This window comes from Gymnoscopelus braueri (genome assembly GCF_963280865.1).
Source record: "Gymnoscopelus braueri genome assembly, chromosome: 15".
Taxonomy (NCBI): domain Eukaryota; kingdom Metazoa; phylum Chordata; class Actinopteri; order Myctophiformes; family Myctophidae; genus Gymnoscopelus; species Gymnoscopelus braueri.
This window is the reverse complement of record NC_137620.1, coordinates 47,052,174-47,065,694: the sequence shown is the minus strand read 5'-3', so window position 1 is coordinate 47,065,694 and position 13,521 is coordinate 47,052,174. Positions and strand designations below refer to the sequence as shown.

Sequence of the window (13,521 nt, the reverse complement as noted above, 5' to 3'; positions counted from 1 at the left end):
CTTTAACTTTCACTTCAAATATAACAGATCTACAAGCTCACAACGCGTCGCGATGCGACACGTTGTGAGCTTGTAGATCGGCTATTTTTGCTACTTATGTGTGACACTGTAGTATGATGAAGTTATGAAGTAGGGTATTAATTAATTACCCTGACCCAAAAAAACTAAAACGTTTAAATATGGAGATATGAGTTTTTCTGCCCGACAACAACGATATAACAATATAAAATAAACATTCTTCAATGTCAAATAAAAGTGTGTTTGATAGTTAGTCCAGATGTATCTCTCACACACACACACACACACACACACACACACACACACACACACACACACACAGACAGACAGACAGACAGACAGACAGACAGACAGACAGACAGACAGACAGACAGACAGACAGACAGACAGACAGACAGACAGACAGACAGACAGACAGACAGACAGACAGACAGACAGACAGACAGACAGACAGACAGACAGACAGACAGACAGACAGACAGACAGACAGACACACACACACACACACACACACACACACACACACACACACACACACACACAAAGCAGCATGGACACTTCCTGTGTCATCTTATTATATAATGAGTGAGGAACAACAGTATGAAGATAGGGTTGAAAATGGGTGAAGTGCTCCTTTAACTTCAGCTGTGTTTACCTGTCAAAATGTCTGCTGTGAAAAGATTCATATTATTGATTGATTTCACTGCTGCTTACAGTTTTTGGTTTTTGCTTTGGAGGTGCCATCTGACCCCCTGACCTCCCAACAGTCTGTGCCTGATAACATCCCAGAGAGACGTGTCTCTACTTGACATATTTTGATATCTTTGGTTTCAGCATCACCAGCCTTTCCAATAGCAAAATATGGGTAGAGTTTGTCAGTGAAAGTGTCTTTATGAGTGTAGATGTGAGTCATGTCTTCAGGGTCATAGAAGGACACCTCCCCCCCGTCATAGTCCAGCTCAACTCTGATCCTCTCAGGATTCCTCTGCAGTGAGATGGTGTCACTACGCCCATTAGTATAGACACCATCCTGCTGACATAAACACCAGAGTCCATATTCTGGTGCAGCATATATCTTTCCCTTCCTGTCAACAGATTCTTTAGCCAAACCTATGTTCCAGTCAGGATGGTCGCCAACCTCTACCTCCCAGCTGTGTTTTCCTGAACTGAAACCCTCTGAACCCAGAACATTAGCATAATTAGTGAACCTCTCTGGGTTGTCAGAAGCTGCTGCCTTGGGTCTGTACGTCTCACACTGGTCAGGTCTTCAGACAGACAGAGACAGGGGTTTGCTGTGTTTGGGTCCAGAATGACAGGAGTGAACTTGACCCTCTCCTTCATCTTCTCACAGACTGTGAAGCTCAGGTTTCTCAGGTGTTTGGCCACGTCTATCAGTGCTCCTGAGGGCAGCTGTGGATCTGACAGTGTACACAGGACTCTGGCGCTGGTCTGAGTGTGTTTATAACTGCTGAGAAATGACACACTGTGTTTCTGCAGCTCTTGTTCTACAGCAGAGATGCTGTCTGAGAGAGAGGAGATCTGATCCTGGATGATCTGAATGATCTTCTCCTTCTGCTCCTCTTCCTCCCTCAGAGCTGCCAGTCTGGCCTCCTCTTCCTCTGTCAGGAACTGGTGGAGCTTTTTAAACTCTGCTTTGATCTGCTTCTCTGTGGCCAAAACCTGCTTCTTGTTGTATGGAACCACTTCATTATTGTATCTAGTTTTAAAGTGTTTGTATTTGGTCCTCTTGTCCTTCAGAGTCCTGAGGTCAGACTTCAGTTGGACCTTCAGGTTGTTGACTGCTTGTTCTATAGGAACCAGCTTGTGACCAGGGTGGTGAGAGGAGTCACAGATATGACACACAGCTCTCTGTTCTTCCTCACAGAACAGTTGATGCTCCTCTGGATGTTCACAACTCAACACCTGGACTTCCTCCTCAGATAACTGTGTGGTTGGGTCAGTTGAAGATGTGGATGGAGGGTTGTACCATGGCATTGTCTTCAGATCAGGAAACAAGTCTGTTAGTTTTGTGTCTTGTAGCAGACGCAGGAACGAGCTGCTAGTTGTTTCACCCTTGAAAATCATTTTGTCCACAAGTTCAGTGGCTGCCTTGGATGGCAGAGAGATGCTCTTAAGGTTCATGTATTCAAAACGCACCAGTAGCTTTTCTTCAAATACACACTGGATGATGAAGTGAATGTTTGACATTAGAATGTGTTGAAGTTTTGTCTTGTTCTGTGTGATAATGTCTGTAGCCTCCATGTTGATCCCTGGAAGAGAAGAAGTAACATTATTAACTATTTCCCCTGTAGCTTTACTTCAGCACTTTCAACCTGATGTCCCTATTTTTTAGGCATTCCATTATAGCCCAAAATAAAACTTTAATATCTTTCAAAAATAACATCATCGGAACGTGATGTGGCGTTATCATATAGATTGGCTATTTTCTACAGTATATACTTATTTTTATTGTAAATAGTGAACATAGCCATGGTCTTTCCACACAGAATGAAGGAATAAAATAAAACAGTGACACAATGTTCTGCAACTTGACATACAAATGTGGGGATTGTTTTAAAGTAATGTCCCACTTTATGTTACGCTGAAAACTGTGTATTTATTCACAGATTCGTATGTCATTAATTTTTTCCCCCATGTTTACATTTTAATACAACAATTCATTTCTAAATCAGAAAGATCTGATTTCCCTCTGCATCTTGACCTGGAGATATCAAATTAATTCAGTGTTTAGTTCATTATAACCTGTGATAGTGGAGGTAAAAACCAGCTCACTGTCATAACATTCACACATCTATCTTTTATCAACTTTATATACGAAGCTATGTTGTCACAAGCCATGACAAGCCAAGCCATGTGTAGCCAGAAGCCTACACAACATATTGAGGGATTAAGCAAATTCAGAGATTGAGCAAACTATGCACGACTGTCGTGCAAAACAAAAGATGCTTACTGTATTATGTCAATTACAATTAAATGTGTATAACTACTGTAGGCTAATTGTATTTAATCTGTTCCATATTTGAAAAAGGAATTGATGCTCTGTACTAAACACTCTACAGCTTCAGCTCAACAACGTTAAGCTGTAGATAAATGTCCAGCATTGATGCACAACAGAGAGCTGTTTACAATGTTTAGCAGAAACCATTAGCATAGATAAAGACCTCTGTCACATACTGTATAATATAATAGATTATCCTGGTTTTTTATTCTCATACTCCTTTGATTCATAAGTATAATATGATGATTCATAAGCAGGAGTCTTCACCATGCCAGCTTATGAGGGACGTTTTTTCCCACAGACATACAGATTAAATGGTCAATAATATGACCATAAACACATCCTGAATGGACTGTATACCAGTGGACTCCTAATGTAACATAGTGATTACTCTGTGTAGTAAGTAATAGACACAGAGAGTAGTACGCCGTGCTACACATTTTAAAACAATAGCATTTCTGCATTAACCAATGAGCAACTTAAACACAATTATATTTGTATATTAATACACGCACGCACGCACGCACGCACGCACGCACGCACGCACACACACACACACACACACACACACACACACACACACACACACACACACACACACACACACACACACACACACACACACACACACACACACACACACACACACACACACACACACACACACACACACACAGTATATATATCAGTATTTTAACCTCTTCAACCTCTTCAGTCACACTGCTGTGGAGTGTTGTGAGCTTGTTGATGTGCAAAAATAATACAATAATATTTGTTTTTTTAAACACCTCTAATGACTATGACCCACAATCTGGACCCCAGGGTGAAAGTGTTGGATATGTATTTATATAAACTGCACAGCGATGGTAAAGAAATCACAAATCATTTCACAACAATATGTTACAGTGAACTGAGACAAAGAAAGAAGGAAGTGAAATATCAGACATGTATCGTACATGAAACTGGATCAAGTGCTTCTTAAAGAAACAGTTTCATGAATAATGTTTGCATTATTGCTTGATGGCCGGGCATACTTTTAATTTTATTTCAGAATTTATCTTGTCTTTATTATTCATATAATATTAAACTATTGACTTATTGTACGTAATATTATTAAACGTCTGTCTGTCTGTCTGTCTGTCTGTCTGTCTGTCTCTTCCGCTTTCATTCTTCCTCAGAGACGCACACACGCACGCACGCATGCACGCACGCACGCACACGCACACGCACACACACACACACACGTCCCCCCCCCAGCATGGGGGAGAACGTTTGTCAAAAATAGCCGATCTACGGTAAATGTAATTATTGTTTTCCTGTTTAATATTAATTAATTTCTTTCATTATTATATTCAAATGTAAAATAAAAGTTTCTTTTTGTACTCTCTTAATGCTGTTAATTTCTTAATGCTTAATGTTTTATGTTATACACTTTGAATTGTCATGTTGTTTAAATGTTATACAAATAACCATGCATTGCCTACGTCTATATTTTACAGTCTATGTTCAGTATTCATATCTGATCTAGAGTCCACCTACTGTATCCTGTCATTTCCACACACACATACATGCACCGTTTCCGTATCCTGTGTAGACAGGATATACAAAGTGTAAAGTGAATGGATCCCAGTCTACCATGTGGTTAGGGAGGTGTCTCTGTAACGTCTATGATATATATTTATACAGGATGTGTTTTGTAGATGGGATATGTTCAGCCTCTTTAGATAAATTAGGACTTTTCATGACATGGTTTATTCTCACTTTCCTTCTCTTGTCAATAAGCTGCATATATCTCTACTAAACCACAGGCTGTCGACACACAGACAACACTTCCTGTGTTGCTTGTATGTCGACAGACTGTGATGTTTCTTCATTTTAAAATGATGTTTAAGTTCTACAAAACAAATGTCCTAATGGCAGATCTTAATAACAGTAATTAATATGTTGCTGTATTTGAGGTACTTTCTACATCATTCATTTTAAGTTGATGTACATAATGATAAGTTAAACTCCCTCACAATTTAAACAACACACAACCCAGGTTGAATATAAATATTCTGTTCCGTTTTCCATATTTTACAATGTAAGTTCATGAAGTCTTACCTGTTTATATGGTTCAGTCTGAGGAGAAGTGTGTGGTGTCTCAGTGCAGGTTTGGTTCAGTCACTGACAAGTAGGAAATGCACTTCCTGTCCATAAAAAGGAAACATAATGTCACTTGATTGGTTCAAAATGTTGACGAGTCAGCAGACATCATCTGACCACTTGACCCATTAAGACCGGGAACACATCTGTGTCATTTTAAGATTTCTTTGGCTATTCAAAAATAGCAGATCTACAAGATCTATGGACCCCAGGGTGAAAGTGTTGGATATGTATTTATATAAACTGCACAGCGATGGTAAAGAAACCACAAATCATTTCACAACAATATGTTACAGTGAACTGAGACAAAGAAAGAAGGAAGTGAAATATCAGACATGTATCGTACATGAAACTGGATCAAGTGTCAGGCATACTTTTGTCTTTCAGAATGTATCCTGTCTTTATTATTCATATAATATTACACTATTGACTTATTGAACGTTAATATTATTAAATGATTGAGTTAGTCTACAGTATTGCTGTCATCATTATAGCAGTCTATAATAAGCTGGTGGTTTTGATTGTCTGCTGATGGTGGAAACAGATTAGTCGATATGAGCATTTTACTGTCTGTCTGTCTGTCTGTCTGTCTGTCTGTCTGTCTGTCTGTCTGTCTCTTACTCTTCCTCTTTCATTCTGTCTCAGAGACGCTGGTGACACACAAACACAAACACACACGCATGCGGCATGCACGCACGCACGCACGCACGCACGCACGCACGCACGCACGCACGCACGCACGCACGCACGCACGCACGCACGCACGCGCACACACACACACACACACACACACACACACACACACACACACACACACACACACACACACACACACACACACACACACACACACACACACACACACACACACACACACACACACACACACACACACACACACACACACACACACACACACACACACACACACACACACACACGTGGTGGTGGGATGTATGCCAAATATGTTCGGTATCAGAGAATGAGCAATAAGCATGTTTTTTTCTTTCTTTCCCCCCCAGTTTTCTCCATAAACAGGATTAGAGGGAATCCAACAACATCATTATGATTTGTTTTGGTTTTCATTTCATTGTATCATTTAAAACATAGTGTGTTATATAGGTATATATACTGTACATCATGGTTTGTCCTTTTCCTCTAGTGTCTATGTGAACGGGGGTCTGGTGAAGGGCTTAAGAAGCAGCATGGCTTGTTGTGCAACCACAGGCCCCGCAGATCAGAGGAAGAGACTGTTACTACTGCTAGCAGACAAACTATAGAGTACATTAATGACCACTGACTGACAATGTACTGAAAAGATACACTTCTGTTACTGTGGGATTGTGTGTGAAATGTTTGCCCATACATAGTGATGTAATGTAATGTCTCTCTCCTTTGAAAAGCTTTTAGAAAATACAATAAAAAGTTGGTCACAAAAAAAGAAAATATGTTTGTATCATTCATGTCCGGATGCAGCAAGAACTTGTACTTTTGGAAAAAATATTGACATTTTTGAAAATCGAATAATTAACACACACACACACACACACACACACACACACACACACACACACACACACACACACACACACACACACACACACACACACACACACACACACACACACACACACACACACACACACACACACACACGGTGGGTTAGGTGTGTACTACAACATACAGTGGATAGAATCCCTCCACATAGTTCTCCCCCCCCCCCCCCCCCCCCACGACCACTGTCACTTCACTGTCGATTCCAAACTGATCTCTGAAAGGACGAGTATCAACTCACTCAATATAAACAACATGAAACCCAAGCTGAATATAAATATAAACACTGTTGAGCTTTTCTTCTATATTGTAAGTCTTACCTGTGTTTCTGTGGGTTCAGTCTAAGGAGAAGTTTGTGGCGTCTCAGCTCGGGTCTCGTACTGTAACTGTCAAGTATGAACAGCATTCATAGATCTCACAGCAGTTGGTTCATACCTGTGTATAAAAGACAACACATTCTTATAAAAGACAACACATTCTCTTCTCAGGTGAGATTTTGATTGGTTTAGAACAGTCAGGTGAGTCTGGTGCATTCAGGTAAACATGCACTCATAGAAGTGTGTGTGTGTGTGTGTGTGTGTGTGTGTGTGTGTGTGTGTGTGTGTGTGTGTGTGTGTGTGTGTGTGTGTGTGTGTGTGTGTGTGTGTGTGTGTGTGTGTGTGTGTGTGTGTGTGTGTGTGTGTGTGTGTGTGTGTGCCTCCCCTCCTCTTCATCCTGGCATATTGCCAAGGCACCAAGGCAGACCTGCCAGTCAAAGTGAAGACTGGCCAATCACAGCGCGTCCTCGCCGGACATGCTTGCAGAGACTCTTGGGTAATGAAGTCAAAGACGTTGGCTGCCATGTTATTTGTGTCCAAAGTGTGTGTGTTGTGACGCTGATGACCCAAACTACATAGTGCTGCTTTAAGTTGTGTAATCATATAGATGTGTGTTTTCTCTTTTCACATACAGTATCCTCATCATAAACCATGTACAGTATAAAATACAGTTTAACCACCAGTGTCATGTTGCTTGTTACAACATCGTCTCAGTGTTACTTTCTATCGTAGGGAAACAGAGACTGGCTTGTGATGCTATCTACTGTGTAACCAGTTTAACCTGTTTTCACTAATGACTCACTGAGCTTCCAGTCACACGATGTGATTTATGCACAGAGGGGAAGTCCGCACATGGTTTAAGCTCCCAGTAGATTTTTTTTATTACAGTTAGGCCTAACTATAATAAAACAAATTATACTGGGAGCTTAAACGGTGTGCGGACTTCCCCTCTTTCCCTGATGTACGCATTGTTGTCCAGCACCCGATTCATTGTTTTGGGATGTGCGTGCTCACCCCTCGTTCCTATTTATGCACAGATACACATTCTGTAAGAGTGCTCAATAAACACTCAATAATCTCAATCTCAAAAAGATTTTGATTTGATCAGATTGCACTTGTATCGTCCCCTTGGGGAATGTTTCCTCTCTACTTTTACCATCCTCTGTGCAGAGCTTAGGACTAACTCCTATAGAGACACACGGCCGCCTACAAACTCACGCCCACTATTGAGACAGCGCCCCCACTCGAGGTACGGGAGGACGATGTACTGCAGCTGTCAATGCAATCCCTATGAGAGGAATATGAGAGTTAGCCTACTTTTAAAATGATCCTACATGAACTGGAGACGATATAGTAGATATGATATAGTATAGATATTGTGTGTGTGTGTGTGTGTGTGTGTGTGTGTGTGTGTGTGTGTGTGTGTGTGTGTGTGTGTGTGTGTGTGTGTGTGTGGGTGTGGGTGGGTGTGTGTGTGACTATGCATGTCTCGCAAAATCTGGCAACACTGGCTGAATCATTATTATGTTGGCTGGGAGGGCAGTCTGTTCAAAACCAAGGGAAGTGTAAATGTAATACATACATGTTCTGAGCACGTGTTTGTCTTTAAAAAAAGAGAGAGACATGACTCAGTTAATAGACATGGATCATGCTGCATTTAATATCATCTACCAGTATACAGTTAATAGTGTGTGTGGAAAATAGTGGATACACTGGATTTTATTTTTTATTTTATTTTTTCACCAAAAAGGAGGCCCCCCCAGTTGGGGGCCCCTGGGCTGCAGCCCACCCTAGCCCAACGGTAAGTACGGCCCTGGGTCCATGTCTATTAGCTGTATACTGGCAGGTGACATTAAATACAAAATGATCCAAGCCTATTCTATGTTTGTACATTCACTAGTTGGGTCTTATGATCAGTACAGTGCTTCCATCACACATTACATGAGCAAAAGGAACAATTAGCTGCAAAGGTGACTGAGTGCGTTTTATAGGTCGTATGATTATTATACAGATTGATGGCCTTTCAGAGGACAGGGTTACTTGAGGACAGGAGGAGATCAAGTTAAACTAGTTTTATGTTTGTGAAGGTAGGTTGAATAGTTGTGGTTTCCATTAAGATGAACATGTATTCTCTGTAGATGAGAAATACCATGTGTAGGTGTGAAGGAAGGTGTGCCAAATGGAAAAATACACTGTGGTCACTGGCATACTGTTGATGTTAATTGTTTCATTTTCTGACCACATTTCATAAACTCCATGAATCCATTGTCTTTCAAAAAAGTTAAAATATTTATCTCCTACAAAGAATTCAAAGCGTGTTTTGACATTTTCATGGAATTAAGGCAAATATTAAATATCAAGGCTAGAAGTGCGTTAAACTCTTTGAACCTCGCAGCATCATTAGGTAAGTTCATCTACAACAACCAAACACAAACAGGTAATAAGATAGGTGGGCACTACGGACATCTGGGCACCTCGATGTAAAATTGGCTATTTTGTTCAAACTGTAAAAAAATATAAAGAAATCACACCCAGTGTGAAGTGGGCGGTGTGGTCACAGTGGTCATCACAGTGATGGAAGAAGTGATGGAAGAAAAGTAATATTGTGGACCAACCATTGTACACCCCTAACTTTAAAAAAAAAGGTGCATAGTCCTATTTATAGGGCTATGCACATGTGTCAAGTTTCACTAGCCAATCACAGTCCTGAATAGACTGTGATTGGCCAATCACAGTGCAGGGTTAGGGGGGTACAATGGTGGCCAATCACAGCGCAGGGTTGGGGGGGTGCAATGGGACCCCCTGTCCAAACCTCACATATAGGGGCGGTTTCACCGCCCAAAAATGGGGGGAAATGGTCTAAAGCAGGGGTCTTCAACGTTTTTCAGGCCAAGGACCCCTTAGCTGAGAGACAGATAAAGCAGGGACCCCTTAGCTGAGAGAGAGATGAAGCAGGGACCCCTTAGCTGAGACAGAGATGAAGCAGGGACCCCTTAGCTGAGACAGAGATGAAGCAGGGACCCCTTAGCTGAGAGAGAGATGAAGCAGGGACCCCTTAGCTGAGAGAGAGATGAAGCAGGGACCCCTTAGCTGAGAGAGAGATGAAGCAGGGACCCCTTAGCTGAGACAGAGATGAAGCAGGGACCCCTTAGCTGAGACAGAGATGAAGCAGGGACCCCTTAGCTGAGAGAGAGATGAAGCAGGGACCCCTTAGCTGAGAGAGAGATGAAGCAGGGACCCCTTAGCTGAGAGAGAGAGATGAAGCAGGGACCCCTTAGCTGAGACAGAGATGAAGCAGGGACCCCTTAGCTGAGACAGAGATGAAGCAGGGACCCCTTAGCTGAGACAGAGATGAAGCAGGGACCCCTTAGCTGAGACAGAGATGAAGCAGGGACCCCCACCATTACATATTGTTTAAAATTGTGTTGCATATTAAACTTTTTCATAGATTTCATAGATAGCTTCATAGGCTGTCATCAGTGTTATGTAAATTAATGTTTTTTGTTAATTTCAGACATTTAACCACTTAAACCTTCAATAGGCTAGTTACTAGTTAGTACTTGATTTTCTACTTTTCCCCTTACACCAAAGCTCTTTGTCGGCTAATGTTCCCCTGAGAATAGGGATGCTAAAGGGTTCAAGTGGTTAAGGTAAAATAAAAAACATCCCATCACACAAAGATTTGGCGGACCCCCTATAGTATAGCTCTGAGGATCCCCTAGGGGTCCCGGACCCCCCGTTGAAGACCCCTGGTCTAAAGTAAAGTCTATATGATTAGAACATGCTTAACATTTGACAATTAAGGTCTAATATTTCTACAATTGCTACAAATTGCTAAAAACCTGTATTTCCAGTCATTTTGGGGCATACACTAGAAGTTGAAGGATAAGTTAAGTTTGATAATGATGTACCGTGCATGTTCACATCATGTATACTTTACTTTAGACCATTTTTCAAATATTATATTTTTTAACATTTTGGACAAAATAGCCAATTTTACATCGAGGTGCCCAGATGTCCCTAGTAGTGCCCACCTATCTGTATCCTGTAGTATAGCTGAATAGGATGGGGTAGGACTACACTACTGTATTTTACAGTAACATCAGTCATAATGGTGGTAGCCTACTTGGGGAAGCAAATATTTTCTGAGGTGGTACTCAGTGTAAAAAGGTCAAGAACCACATATTGATTTCCAGAGTTGGGTCGACCACTTGTATGATTCGTCACATCACAGTTTGGAAACCAATCCTGGGCCAGTTTTAAGACGTGTGTTTGGTGGGGATCTTTTATGTTTAATAGCCATGGGGTACAATTGGCTTTGCACAGAAACATCCGGTGAATATGCTTTTACTTTTACTCATAAAGTGCATTTCAGAGCCTGTACTTTTTTACTTTTACTCGAGTAATTATTTGAATGAGTACTTCTACTTTTACCAAAGTAGAAGTAGTTTTTACACAAGTAATTGTACTTCTACTCGAGTACAGAATATCAGTACTTTTCCCATCTCTGATATTAATACATTTTAATTATAGCCGTCGTCCTCACCTGATCCAATCAAGTACAGGACAGGTACCACAATACCACAAGTCTTGTGCAACATATTAATGTGCGTGTCATCCCCACACTTTACCAGTCACTAGAATCATTCAAACACATTCTTAAGATATTATATTATGAATATATGTTTCTCTTTTCAAAATCAGAAATATGCAACGGACAAACCACAGATACGTTTCTCCATGTACAGTATGCACATGTTGATGACCCCATAAGTATGTTGAATTTACTTTGATTCATAAATCTAATATGTTGAATTTACTTTGATTCATAAATATAATATGTTGAATTTACTTTGATTCATAAATATATGTTGAATTTACTTTGATTCATAAATATAATATGTTGAATTGACTTTGATTCATAAATATAATATGTTGAATTTACTTTGATTCATAAATCTAATATGTTGAATTTACTTTGATTCATAAATATAATATGTTGAATTTACTTTGATTCATAAATATAATATGTTGAATTTACTTTGATTCATAAATCTAATATGTTGAATTTACTTTGATTCATAAATCTAATATGTTGAATTTACTTTGATTCATAAATATAATATGTTGAATTTACTTTGATTCATAAATATATGTTGAATTTACTTTGATTCATAAATATAATATGTTGAATTTACTTTGATTCATAAATATAATATGTTGAATTTACTTTGATTCATAAATATAATATGTTGAATTTACTTTGATTCATAAATATAATATGTTGAATTTACTTTGATTCATAAATATAATATGTTGAATTTACTTTGATTCATAAATATAATATGTTGAATTTACTTTGATTCATAAATATAATATGTTGAATTTACTTTGGTTAACAATACATCTACTGATGCACTAAACTTGGATTTACTTTGATTAATACATATAATGTGTTCAATTTCTTAGTGGAATCAAACAATGAGGATGATATTAGAATCTTACAACAGAAAATGTGAGACAGCATATTATTGTCAGCCTGTATGGATAAATCAGTACTTTTCATGTCATAGTTTATTATTCTCACTCTCCTTCTTTTAACAATAACCTGCAATATCTTTACTGTAACACTACAGTCTGTCTACACACAGACAACACAAACAACACTTCCTCCTGTGTTCACTTCACTGTGATTTTAAAGTTCTGTTTGAACACAACATTACAGTATCATAATAACTCGAATTATGCATTCAAGGAGCTTCCTACTTCTTTACTTTTAATATTCTCCAATAAGTAGTATAGTCACCCATCACTCACTCAATATAAACAACATGCAGCCCAAGTTCAATATAAATATAAACCATGTTGTGCTTTTCTTCCATATTTAATGTAAGTCTTACCTGTGTTTCTATGGTTTCTATAGATCTCACAGCTCAGGTCTCCTACCTGTCTATAAAAGACAACACATTCTCAGGTGAGATTTTGATTGGTTTAAAACAGTCAGGTGTGTCAGGTGCATTCAGGTTAACATGACGTGTGTGTGTGTGTGTGTGTGTGTGTGTGTGTGTGTGTGTGTGTGTGTGTGTGTGTGTGTGTGTGTGTGTGTGTGTGTGTGTGTGTGTGTGTGTGTGTGTGTGTGTGTGTGTGTGTGTGTGTGTGTGTGTGTGTGCCTCCCCACCTCTTCATCCTGGCATATTGCAAGGCACCAAGACAGAACTGCCAGTCAAAGTGAAGACTGGCCAATCACAGCGCGTCCTCGCCGGACATGAGTGCAGAGACTCTTGGGTAATGAAGTCAAAGGTGTTGGCTGCCATGTTATTTGTGTCCAAAGTGGACACTGATGACCCAAACTACATACTGCTGCTTTAAGTTGTGTATTTTTTTTTGTGTTTTCTAAAATAGAAAAATAGACACTAATGAAAACATCAAAACTATAATAACCTTGTATTGGTGTAATGTCTTGTCTCA

The 13,521-nt window shown here is 39.7% G+C and overlaps 1 pseudogene across 1 annotated transcript; it reads right to left on the bottom strand.

Moving 5' to 3' along the window:
- Window positions 1-653: 653 nt before the first annotated feature.
- On the bottom strand, window positions 654-5,220 carry LOC308101246 (zinc-binding protein A33-like; annotated as a pseudogene). The gene is made up of 2 exons (XR_013934996.1): window positions 5,141-5,220; window positions 654-2,288 (listed from the first exon to the last, which is right to left on the bottom strand). The product of XR_013934996.1 is annotated as a zinc-binding protein A33-like (transcript).
- Window positions 5,221-13,521: the final 8,301 nt, after the last annotated feature.